Source organism: Lepidochelys kempii, chromosome 3 (assembly GCF_965140265.1).
Source record: "Lepidochelys kempii isolate rLepKem1 chromosome 3, rLepKem1.hap2, whole genome shotgun sequence".
Classification (NCBI taxonomy): domain Eukaryota; kingdom Metazoa; phylum Chordata; order Testudines; family Cheloniidae; genus Lepidochelys; species Lepidochelys kempii.
In genome coordinates this window covers 195593227-195605496 of record NC_133258.1, presented here as the reverse complement: position 1 = coordinate 195605496, position 12270 = coordinate 195593227, and the positions used below count along the sequence as shown (strand labels likewise).

At 40.0% G+C, this 12270-nt stretch overlaps 1 protein-coding gene across 5 annotated transcripts in view; it reads right to left on the bottom strand.

Moving 5' to 3' along the window:
* The window catches only part of WDPCP (WD repeat containing planar cell polarity effector), a 278133-nt gene that overhangs the window by 207847 nt on the left and 58016 nt on the right, over nt 1-12270 (bottom strand). The gene's annotated exons all lie outside the window — the stretch shown is intronic.

Sequence of the window (12270 nt, the reverse complement as noted above, 5' to 3'; positions counted from 1 at the left end):
CAAGGTCATTGGTACTGGGCAATTTTTGTGGTACTGAAGGAGCCGATTTAAAGACTGGGTGACTGGTGCCTGACTGGGTGCATGAGGGCCTTTTACTACCCTTTTGAGCCTTTTACTACCCTTACATGCCTTTTGGGCCTTTTACTACCCTTTTTGTCTGTGGTTTGAGTGGATTTATGGCTCCTCAAGGAAGGACCTGGTGAACGGGACCTAGACCTCTTCGCTTTGTGGATTCAATGCTCTTTCCTCTCCCCGTTCCCTGAGATTTTACTAGAGAAGGACAGGTCCTTAGCAGCAGCTATTTCAGCTCCAGGAACAGAGATGCTAGTACACTTTCAGAAGTTAAGTGCTCAGAAGTTTCTGCCTCAGTCATCCATGGCCCAAAGAGGGATGCACTGACCTCTCCAGGAGAAATAGTTTCAGGTGAGACTCCTTAGCTGTTCCGGTCCACTTAGAAAATGATTTAAAGATGATGCTTCTTTGTACCATGCCCCTCACCCAGAAACAGCAGTCATCTGTGTCCATCCTAGAGTGGCACTACTGCCTTGCAAGAAGGCCAGTTTGTAGACCCTGGAAATCTGTGTTCAGTCATAATGACTGATTCTGGTACTGAGGCAAAACAAACAAGTTGCTCTCTAACAAAGGAAGCGCTATCAAAAAATCTATAACACTAATGACTAACTGTTAAGTATCCAACTATCTATAACTATTTATATATAGTACTGATATACTAGAAGCCACAAGCTCCAACTGAGAAGGAAGTGAGAGGAAGCTGGGTTCCCCCTCTCTGTAGGCCCTCAGTTGGAGGCATGAAAGCACTCAGGGAGCAGGTGCAGCCCCTAGTGTATACAGCTGGCCAAAAAAATCTGAACTTGAGTGCATAGGCACATGAGTACCAACAGTGGAATATATATATTGACAAGCACATGAACGCCATAATAATATGTATCCGAGTTGTTACATTATATAACCAACTATTGGCCAAAGAATAAATACACATGTAATGGCAACTGTACTAATAACAAACAGGATTTGACTAGTCTACAGCAAATTGGTTTTACACTATGCATTGTTGAGTCAGCTTCCTTTAGTTTGCTTTTTAAGGCGGGGCCTAATGTCTGCAGGGGAACATCTCTATCTTAGTAAGGCTATTGTTTTATAAAACATCTTTAATGTAGGTGGCAGAAATTTACCTATTTGATATATTGCTGCTGTGAATACACATGCGTGGACAAGACGAACAAAATTACTTCCAAAACAGAAAGTAATTTTGTAAGAACATTATACAATACAGATGCTCATTTGTTCTAAACTGGTATGAGTCTAGACTGTTTTTCACTTACACAGTATGTATAAGTATTTATTTTTCTTTTGTTTTTAGATTAATAGTTATATACTGTTCTACTTTTGCTTACTTGAATCATGTCAACCTCTTTTATTCACCTTTTGTTATCCTCATTTTCATCCTCTGAAATCCAAGAACATTAGTGAACAAAGTTATGCGAATTAAAGAAGTTAATTGTGTAATTCTGGGAAGCACAAAATTATTTATCTTTGACGATAAAAATAGATAGAGAAGAGTTAAGTAAACTGGGCTCTAAGGATCTCAGAAGAACTAAGCAGGTCCTTGGTGCAGAAGCACGCTCTAATGGCTAACCTAGTGAGGAGGGCTTTAAACTAGGTTCACCGGGGGAAGGAGTCCAAAGCCCTGAGGTAAGTCGGGACGTGGGATACCAGGAGGAAACACAAGCAGGAGAGCGCGAGAGGGGGAGCTCCTGCCTCATACTAAAAAAGCAGGACAAACAGCAAGTTATCTCAGTGCCTACACACAAATGCAAGAAGCCTGGGAAACAAGCAGGGAGAAATGGAAGTCCTGGCACAGTCAAGGAATTATGATGTGACTGGAATAACAGAGACTTGGTGGGATAACTCACATGACTGGAGTACTGTCATGGATGGATATAAACTGTTCAGGAAGGACAGGCAGGGCAGAAAAGGTGGGGGAGTTGCACTGTATGTAAGAGAGCAGTATGACTGCTCAAAGCTCCGGTATGAAACTGTAGAAAAACCTGAGAGTCTCTGGATTAAGTTTAGAAGTGTGAGCAACAAGGGTGATGTCATCATGGGAGTCTATAGACCAATGGACCAGGGGGATGAGGTGGACGAGGCTTTCTTCCAGCAATGAACAGAAGTTACTAGATCGCAGGCCCTGGTTCTCATGGGAAACTTCAATCACCCTGATATCTGCTGGAAGAGCAACACAGCGGTGCACAGACAATCCAGGAAGTTTTTGGAAAGTGTAGGGGACAATTTCCTGGTGCAAGTGCTGGAGGAAACAATTAGGGGCAGAGCTCTTCTTGACCTGCTGGTCACAAACTGGAAAGAATTAGTAGGGGAAGCAAAAGTGGATGGGAACCTGGGAGGCAGTGACCATGAGATGGTTGAATTCAGGATCCTGACACAAGGAAGAAAGGAGAGAAGCAGAATACGGACCCTGGACTTCAGAAAAGCAGACTTTGACTCCCTCAGAGAACTGATGGGCAGGATTCCCTGGGAGAATAACACGAGGGGGAAAGGAGTCTCCTGGAAAGGAGAGCTGTCTGTATTTTAAAGAATCCTTATTGAGGTTACAGGAACAAACCATCCTGATGTGTAGAAAGAATAGTAAATATGGCAGGCAACCAGCTTGGCTTAACAGTGAAATCCTTGCTGATCTTGAACACAAAAAAGAAGCTTACAAGAAGTGGAAGATTAGACAAATGACCAGGGAAGAGTATAAAAATATTGCTTGGGCATGCAGGAGGGAAATCAGAAAGGCCAAATCACACCTGGAGTTGCAGCTAGCATGAGATGTTAAGAGTAACAAGAAGGGTTTTCTTCAGGTATGTTAGCAACAAGAAGAAAGCCAAGGAAAGTGTGAAGCCCCTTACTGAATGAGGGAGGCAATCTAGTGACAGAGGATGTGGAAAAAGCTAATGTACTCAATGCTTTCTTTGCTTCTGTCTTCACGAACAAGGTCAGCTTTTAGACTACTGGCAGCACTGGGCAGCACAGCATGGGGAGGAGGTGACCAGCCCTCTGTGGAGAAAGAAGTGGTTCGGGACTATTTAGAAAAGCTGGACGAGCACAAGTCCATGGGGCCGGATGCATTGCATCTGAGAGTGCTAAAGGAGTTGGCGGATGTGATTGCAGAGCCATTGGCCATTATCTTTGAAATCTCATGGTGATCGGGGGAGGTCCCGGACAACTGGAAAAAGGCTAATGTAGTGTCCATCTTTAAAAAAGGGAAGAAGGAGGATCCTGGGAACTACAGGCCAGTCAGCCTCACCTCAGTCCCCGGAAAAATCATGGAGCAGGTCCTCAAGGAATCAATTCTGAAGCACTTAGAAGAGAGGAAAGTGATCAGGAACAGTCAGCATGGATTCACCAAGGGCAAGTCATGTCTGACTGATCTAATTGCCTTCTATGACGAGATAACTGGCTCTGTGGATGAGGGGAAAGCAGTGGACATGTTGTTCCTTGACTTTAGCAAAGCTTTTGACACAGTCTCCCACAGTATTCTTGCCAGTAAGTTAAAGAAGTATGGGCTGGATGAATGGACTATAAGGTGGATAGAAAGCTGGCTAGATTGTTGGGCTCAACGGGTAGTAATCAATGTCTCCATGTCTAGTTGGCAGCCGGTATCAAGTGGAGTGCCCCAAGGGTCGGTCCTGGGGCCGTTTTTGTTCAATATCTTCATTAATGATCTGGAGGATGGCGTGGATTGCACCCTCAGCAAGTTTGCAGATGACACTAAACTGGAAGGAGAGGTAGATACGCTGGAGGGTAGGGATAGGATACAGAGGGACCTAGACAAATTAGAGGATTGGGCCAAAGAAATCTGATGAGGTTCAACAAGAACAAGTGCAGAGTCCTGCACTTAGGACGGAAGAATCCCATGCACCGCTACAGACTAGGGACCGAATGGCTAGGCAGCAGTTCTGCAGAAAAGGACCTAGGGGTTACAGTGGACGAGAGGCTGGATATGAGTCAACAGTGTGCCCTTGTTGCCAAGAAGGCCAATGGCATTTTGGGATGTATAAGTAGGGGCATTGCCAGCAGATCGAGGGACGTGATCATTCCCCTCTATTCGACACTGGTGAGGCCTCATCTGGAGTACTGTGTCCAGTTTTGGGTCCAACACTACAAGGAGGATGTGGAAAAATTGGAAAACGTCCAGCAGAAGGCAACAAAAATGATTAGGGGACTGGAACACATGATTTATGAGGAGAGGCTGAGGGAACTGGGATTGTTTAGTCTGTGGAAGAGAAGAATGAGGGGGGATTTGATAGCTGCTTTCAACTACCTGAAAGGGGGTTCCAAAGAGGATGGCTCTAGACTGTTCTCAGTGGTAGCAGATGACAGAACGAGGAGTAATGGTCTCAAGCTGCAGTGGGGGAGGTTTAGGTTGGATATTAGGAAAAACTTTTTCACTAGGAGGGTGGTGAAGCACTGGAATGCATTACCTAGGGAGGTGGTGGAATCTCATTCCTTAGAAGTTTTTAAGGTCAGGCTTGACAAAGCCCTGGCTGGGATGATTTAGTTGGGGATTGGTCCTGCTTTGAGCAGGGGGGTTGGACTAGATGACCTCCTGAGATCCCTTCCAACCCTGATATTCTATGATAATGGCTGGCTGCAGAGTAGATTTGGTAGTAGCTGAAGAAGCTACTTAACATCTGTGTTCCCAGACAGGAAGAAATATTAAAACACTAAAGTGATAAACAGGAAAAGAGGAAAGTTTGTGTGTGTATGTCTGCACACATTCACTAATGGGTATATTACACACAGTACAGAAGCAATAACATACATCTAATGTACACTTTACATTGCCAAATATTTAATGGGATTCTGGATTTTATTTTTAAACTACCCCCATTTTGAAGTAAAAATACCAGTTTAAGCTTACAAAGGTGTCAGTTGTCTTTCAGAGGAAATATGAATGCTGATTTCCAAATCTGCGTAGAAATTAGACAGATCTTGCTTCCAGTTTTTAGACAGCATGCAAAAACGAGTTGTGATCAAACGTTTGAAAACAGCAGAATAAAGACAATGGACTTCAAGAAGACAGGCTTTAGCAAACTCACAGAATTGGTAGGTAAGATCCCATGGGAAGCAAGTCTAAGGGAAGAAAGAGTTCAGGGGAGATGGCAGTTTTTTAAAGAGACGTTATTAAGGGCACAAGAGCAAATTTTCCCAATGCGTAGGAAAAATAGGAAGTGTGATAAAAGACCATCTTGGCTTAGCCAGGTGATCTTCAGCAACCTGAAACTCAAAAAAGGATCATACCAAAAGTGGAAACTAGGTCAAATTACAAAGGATGAATATTTAAAAAAGCATAACACAAACATATAGGGACAAAATTAAATAGGCCAAGGCACAAAACGAGATTAAACTAGCTTGGGATGTAAAGAATAACAAGAAAACATTTTACAAATGTTACATTTTACATTGTACAAATATATTAGAAGGAAGAGGAAGACCAAGGACCGGGGAGCCCTCAAGTGGGACTGAGATCCTGTGGCTCCTGCAGGACCTGCTGCCATAACAGCAGGAGCAGGTAAAATGTACGTTGTTGCGAGCGGGATTGGGTAGGCAAAAAAAAAAAAAACTGACTTGCGTTATTTGCGGGAAAACACTAACTCTTTTTTTTTTAAATTAAAGTTAAGTGAGGGATAGAAAGAGCTTAGATGTCTAGTGTAACAGGAGTTAAAGTATTTTTACATGGTTTAAGCAAGATTTGTTTTATTCTTTTAGTGGTAAAAATTGTGTCTGAATTCTGTTTATATATATATATATTAACCACCTTTTTTTTTTTTTAGTAGCATGGGGGAATCTCTCTCTCTTGCTGGATCTTGTGGGATCTAAGGTTTTTGCAGGTGGAAATGGGATAAAAATGCAAGAAACAATGCAGGAGCAGGTGGGAGTGGGAATTACAGGGTGGGACGGGAGTGGGATTAAAAAAATAGCCCCTTGCAGGGCTTTAAAGGACTGGGTAATCACATTACTCAATGAGGGACAGACATAACAGGAAATGCAGCAATGGCCAAAGTGCTAAATGCCTATTTCGTTTCAGTTTTCACCAAAAAGGTTAGCAGTGACTGGATGACTAACACAGTGAACATCAGTGTAAATGGTGTAGGATCTGAGGCTAAAATAGGGAAAGAACAAGTTAAGAATTACTTAGACAAGTTAGATGTCTTCAAGTTGGCAGGGCCTGATGAAATACATCCTAGAATACTTAAGGAACTGGCTGAAGAGATCTCTGAGCCACTATTGATTATCTTTGAGAACTCGTGGAGGACAGAAGAAATCCCACAGGACTGGGAAAGGGTAAATATAGTACCTAGCTACAAAAAGGGAAACAAGAATAACTCAGGGAATTATAGACCAGTCAGCTTAACTTTGGTACCCAGAAAGATAATGAGCAAATAATCAGACAATCAATTTGTAAGCACTTAGAAGATGATAAGGAGATAAGTAATAGCCAACACGGATTTGTCAAGAACAAATCATGTCAAACCAATCTAATATCCTTCTTTGACAGGGTAACAGGCCTTGTGGATACAAAGAAAGCAGTAGATGTGATATATCTCAACTTTAGTAAGGCTTCTGATACTGTCTCACAAACAAATAGGGAAATATAGCCTAAATGAGTCTATTATAAGGTGAGTGCACCACTGGTTGCAAAAACCATACTCAGCGAGTAATACCATTCAATATCTTCCTAAATGATTTGGATAATAGCATAGAGAGTACACTTATAAAGACTGCCTATGATACCATGCTGGGAGGAACTGAAAATGCTTTGTAGGATAGGATTAGAATTCAAAAATGATCTTGACAAACGGGGGAAGGCTCTAAGATTAGTAGAATGAAATTCAATAAGGACAAATCCAAAATACTACACTTAGGAAGGAATAATCAATTGCACAAATACAAAATGGGAAATGACTGTCTAGGGAAGGAGTATTGCAGAAAAGGATCTGGGGGTTATAGTGGATCACAAACTAAATCTGAATCAACTATGTAAATACTGTTGCAAAAAAAGCACACATCATTCTGGGATGTTGTAAGCAAGATGCAAGAAGTACTTCTACTCTAATCAGCACTGATAAGTCCTCAGTTGGAGTGCCGGAAAAGTGCCGGAAAAGATGTGGACAAATTGGAGAAAGTCCAGAGGAAAGGAACCAATATGATTAAAGGTCTAGAAAACACGACTTACAAGGAAAGAAGAAAAAATTGGGTTTATTTAGTCTGGAGAAGAGAAGACTAAGGGGGGAAATATGATAACAGCCTTAGTGTATGAAAAAGTTGTTATAAAGAAAAAGATGATAAATTGTTCTCCTTATCCATTGAAGACAGGAGAAGAAATAATGGGCGTAAATTGCAGCAAGAGAGGTTTAGGTTGGACACTAGGTAAAACTTCCTAACTATAAGGGTAGTTAAGCACCAGAACAAATTACCCAGGGAGGTTGTGGAATCTCCATCATTGGAGGTTTTTAAGAACAGGTTAAACTAACTCCTGTCAGATTTAGATAATACTTAGTCCTGCCTCAGTGCAAGGTACTGGACTAGATGACCTATCAAGATCCCTTCCAGTCCTATATTTCTATGATTTACAAGTACATTTCAGTATTTTAAATACTTTGTTATATGTCCTGTTGAACAGAAAATGACTTTGCTATCTTATCAATGAACTTTCACAAAAGTTATTCACAGGAGGATGTATGTAAAATACTATCTGTATGCTAAACCCAAAGCAGATAGTTGTCTTTTTCATTTACCCCAGCAATTGCCTCAAGGCTACACCCAAGTTACCAGAAATGCAAAATTGTTCTGAAGTCTAAAAATTTTCCTTTAATATATAATTTTCTTTATATTCTATAGTTTTTGCTGAATTTGACTAAAAATACCTAGAAATATTATTCTGAAATTTACTAAAACTGCTATATTATTTTATCTCAGTAGTAGATTCTATATTTGGCATACAGTACTTTATTATTAGTATTAAGTATAAAGTATTAAGTATAATATCACAGTCTTCACATAAAGCCAATGGCAGATAGAGCAGTTAATAACATAAAAGTAATGAGGCTAACTTACCAACTTGCTTCTCAACATCACTTTGCAAATCTCTTTGGGCTAAATTTTCAGCCAGTGTGTGGGGAATTAGCCATAGAAATCCCATTAACGTTAATGAGTGTTCCATGGCTAACTCCCCATGCACTGCGCTAAAGATGTAACAGTATATCTCTAAAATAAATATGTGCAGATGCCCAAATTCTTTTTATAGAGCCTGAAGAAATTAAAGGCTCTACTCTCAAATAATTGAGTTACGCACAATTATCTTTTTTTTCCCCCACTCATGGATCTCCTACATATCACAGTGGGTGTAATGTCACATTAAGTTCATTAAAAAGATTATCCAAAGTATGTATTTTTACCAGCATAGAGACACAGTCTGAGCTAACCATACATTTTACAGTGAATAATACACATAAGCAGATTTGTCTCCTATGTCCGTATAAAGTAACTGAATAATACTGTATGGTGGCTGAATAGTGTTCAGCACACTAGAACAGCCTCCATTCATGCAGATATTTTTAAGAGACTGTGGTACTTACAAAGGCATCAGCCGGATGATTTTGAGAGCCAAGTCCCCTTTATATCTGTAGAACAGATAAAAGCATGGACAAATGCAATATAAGCCTCCCCACATCCAGTGGCTGGAGCAGATTTAAACAGGAGGGAGACATCTGTGTATTGGAACTCTGTCCACAAGGACCTCCAATTCATTTCACACAGGCCTCCAAACAGTTATCAGGAGTGTGTAATTGTCCTGTGTGGAGCTGGTATAAGGACTAAGTGAAGCCAAAGATGAACCCCCAAATGAACTGAATAAATAAAATCTGCTTTTATCTCACTCAAACAAGTCAAATATCCTTCTTGTTGTGTCTGGGACATACAGACTCTGCAATTAGATGGAACATAGTTGAGCCCACGCTCAGACTGCTAAAAATTTAAACTGGTCCTTGGTCCCACAAGTGAATCACTGCCTACGTGGAAAGGGGAAAGGGTGGAGAACGCTCTCTCAATAGTATTGTCTTCCCTTTCCTTACTCCTCACAAAAAACACTTCAGCTGCGCCTCTGTAGGGTTTGGAAAGCTGTGAGCCAGGACTGCAGGGGGAGAATCAGTGGACTGGGCTCTACATCACAATTCATTGCAGACCGCCCCATATTTTCACTGTGAAATCCTGTTGTGAATTTGTACAGCTCTGCGCTGTATAACTCCATGTGGGTTTCCTCTGTAGCTATTTCTGAGCGGTGTCAGGAACACTCAGCCAATACCAGAGCGGCTCCAACTGCAGCTGTGCTGCTGGGAGTGACAGAGACCACCAGAACAACACAGAGGTAAGAAATCTCCATGCAGTTGTCTCCTATCTCCTCAAATCTGGGAGTCTCCTTCCCTGTAGATCACTAGGACGAAAGAGGGGTTTGGGATGCTTGAATCCCCACACCACTCCATGTTGTGGGAATTATTTGAAGGGAACTTTGCATGGTGAACTTTGCATCGTTTGCCTGTCCCTGGCTGCTTTCCAAGGATTTCTTCATGAGGAGGTGTGCTATTTAGTAACCATCCTCTTCACTTGTCAGCTTTATTTCAGGATTGCAAAACACACCCCTGACAAATTCTCTATTGCTCGATGATGCTAACACAAGTTATTAATTAACAATAAGTTTGTGTAATTAAATGGGAGAGGTGCTTTGCGCAGCATTTATAGTACATGCAATGTACATAATAAGCAACCTTGTATATAAGATAGCATTGTGGATCAGGGCCCTCCTCAGCCTGAAAGAAATAGGTAACCTAGGAAAGGATGCCAACTCTTCAGTGTTTTCTAGGTCACATAAATCATTACTATTTGTAAAGTACTTGCTATATTTAAATAACAAGGTCCATAAATCACACTTTCCTCTGAATCATCAGGAATCATCCATCAGAGGAATCATCATCCTCTGGTATTTGCTGTCTAGATTTAAATATGTTTCCTGACAAGTTTACTAAATAATTTATCATGTTATCAAACAGCAATATAACAAGCACATCTTGCCAGCTATTGCAAATCGTCCTCACTTTTTTTGACCATGTAAATATAATCAAATATTCAACTGTGCCATAAAAGATATTATTAATAATATTTTAGGACTAAGCCTTTCCCACATCTCAACATACACATATGCACACACTCTTTATGATAAAGATTTGTAAGCTAAAAACTGTTACAGACTTAATCCTACAGTCTTTATATGAAAAAGACTTCCAGTATCTATACTGCCCGAAACATGGAGCAATACACAAAAATAACGTGCACATTCTCAGCAGAATCATCTTCCTTGTTTTTCTTTTTAATTTTAATATCAAAGTATTCCAAACTCCAATTATGTTTCATTACGGAAACTGCGAATATCCCATTTAATTATTTTAAATATCCTAGGATTACACAAGGAATACAGAATTTTGGTAAAGTAGACAAGGAAGAAAACACATTAACTATTCCAAGAAAAAAAAAGTTGTATTTCATGATTTTATCCAATCAGCAACAAGCCTTAAATATAAGTAATATAGTATTACAGATAATTGCTTTAATCCTAAGGCATTTTAGGCTGTACTTGAATTAATACAAGGGAACCTTGTTTTTGTATATTCAGTGTAAGGCAGCTAGCAAATAGTTTCTGCGTTAAGAGTGTGTGACTTAAATTGCCTCTTCTTCCTTGGGAACCAAGAAGGTAAGTACTTTTTAGGCACATTTAAATCAAAATACTGCATATGGTTTAACAAAGTATCACACCATTTTTTCCCTGAGATGTTACATCTTGGTCTACGTACTATAAAACAAGAGCTACAAGCACAATAATATTCATTCTATATTCTAAGTCCTTTAGTGAAATTGCCAATTTAGCAAAGATGCAAACTTTCCACGACTTTTTAAAGATGATTTTCTTCCTCACACCTCAGAGGAAGGAAGAACTTTGACTTTGCAAAGTTACCATAAATGCAACTTTTACACAATAGCACCATCTAGTGTTTCAAATACATGTTTTCATTTCATTTATTAAATGGCTTCTTACTCATTTTTCTCTTCCTCTCCAATCAAGAGTATAATTAAAATGTTAAAAACCAATGTTTCCTCCTCAAACTTCTCTCTACCTGTATGTAGTCTTGCTTCTGTTCTCTGATTATCCTACAATCTTACCCCAAAGAGTGAGTTCTCAGTTTTGTTGTTTTCAGTCTAATTTAGATTGTCACCTACTTGATGCAGCAAGCTGGGATGAAATCCTGGCCCCACTCAAGCCAAATGAATGGCAAAACTCCCACTGGTTTCAGGGAATAAAGATTTTGTTTATGGTCTTTTTATTTGCCTTTGAAGTTCTATGCAAACCAATGGTGCAATACGGATAATAGAACAATAATATGCTGTCATTTAAGAGATGTTCACTCCTTATGGGAGGTATGTTATAATTAAAAGTCAATAAATTGATCTAAAACTTAAATTTTAACAAGGAGTTAAATACAAGCTACATTCCTTCTTTTATGTGTATCCTACATCATATTTGAAACAAAATAAATGCAAGATAATTTCCCCATAATTATGTCTCCAAAAATATGACGTAAGTCAAAAAAGTTAGAAGCTGGCATTAACATATGAGAAAAATGAGTCACTGAATGCACACAGTGGTGCTGGTACAATTTTTATAGTGAGGGTGCTGAAGGCAGAAACCATGTATTTGTGCTGTTATTACTACTTCAAGCCAGGGGCTGTGGCAGCACCCGCAGCACCCCTAGTTCCAGCTCTATGAATGCACGGATCTAATTAAAACTGTGTCCTACAAATTATAGGCAGGGGCGGTTTCACCACTTATTATTAAGGCTTCTCATGATAAGACCCTGTTTCCAGTTTCTTATAACTTTGCTAAACTTTAACCATATTTGCTGAACTTTTCCATGCAAGGTGTTTGTCTCAGGTTGGATTTTTTGGGAAAATTTCAGCCAATACCATTCAGCTATTTCCAAGAACAAGACTAGGGAAAAATATGTTTGTTTGCCACATTAAAAAATTCTTGAGAAAAATTGTTAGAAAGCTCTAGCACTTCCATGCTTTTGCAGGGAGGTAGCTTTATGTCTAGGACAGGGGTGGGCAAACTTTTTGGCCTGAGGGCCACATCGGGGT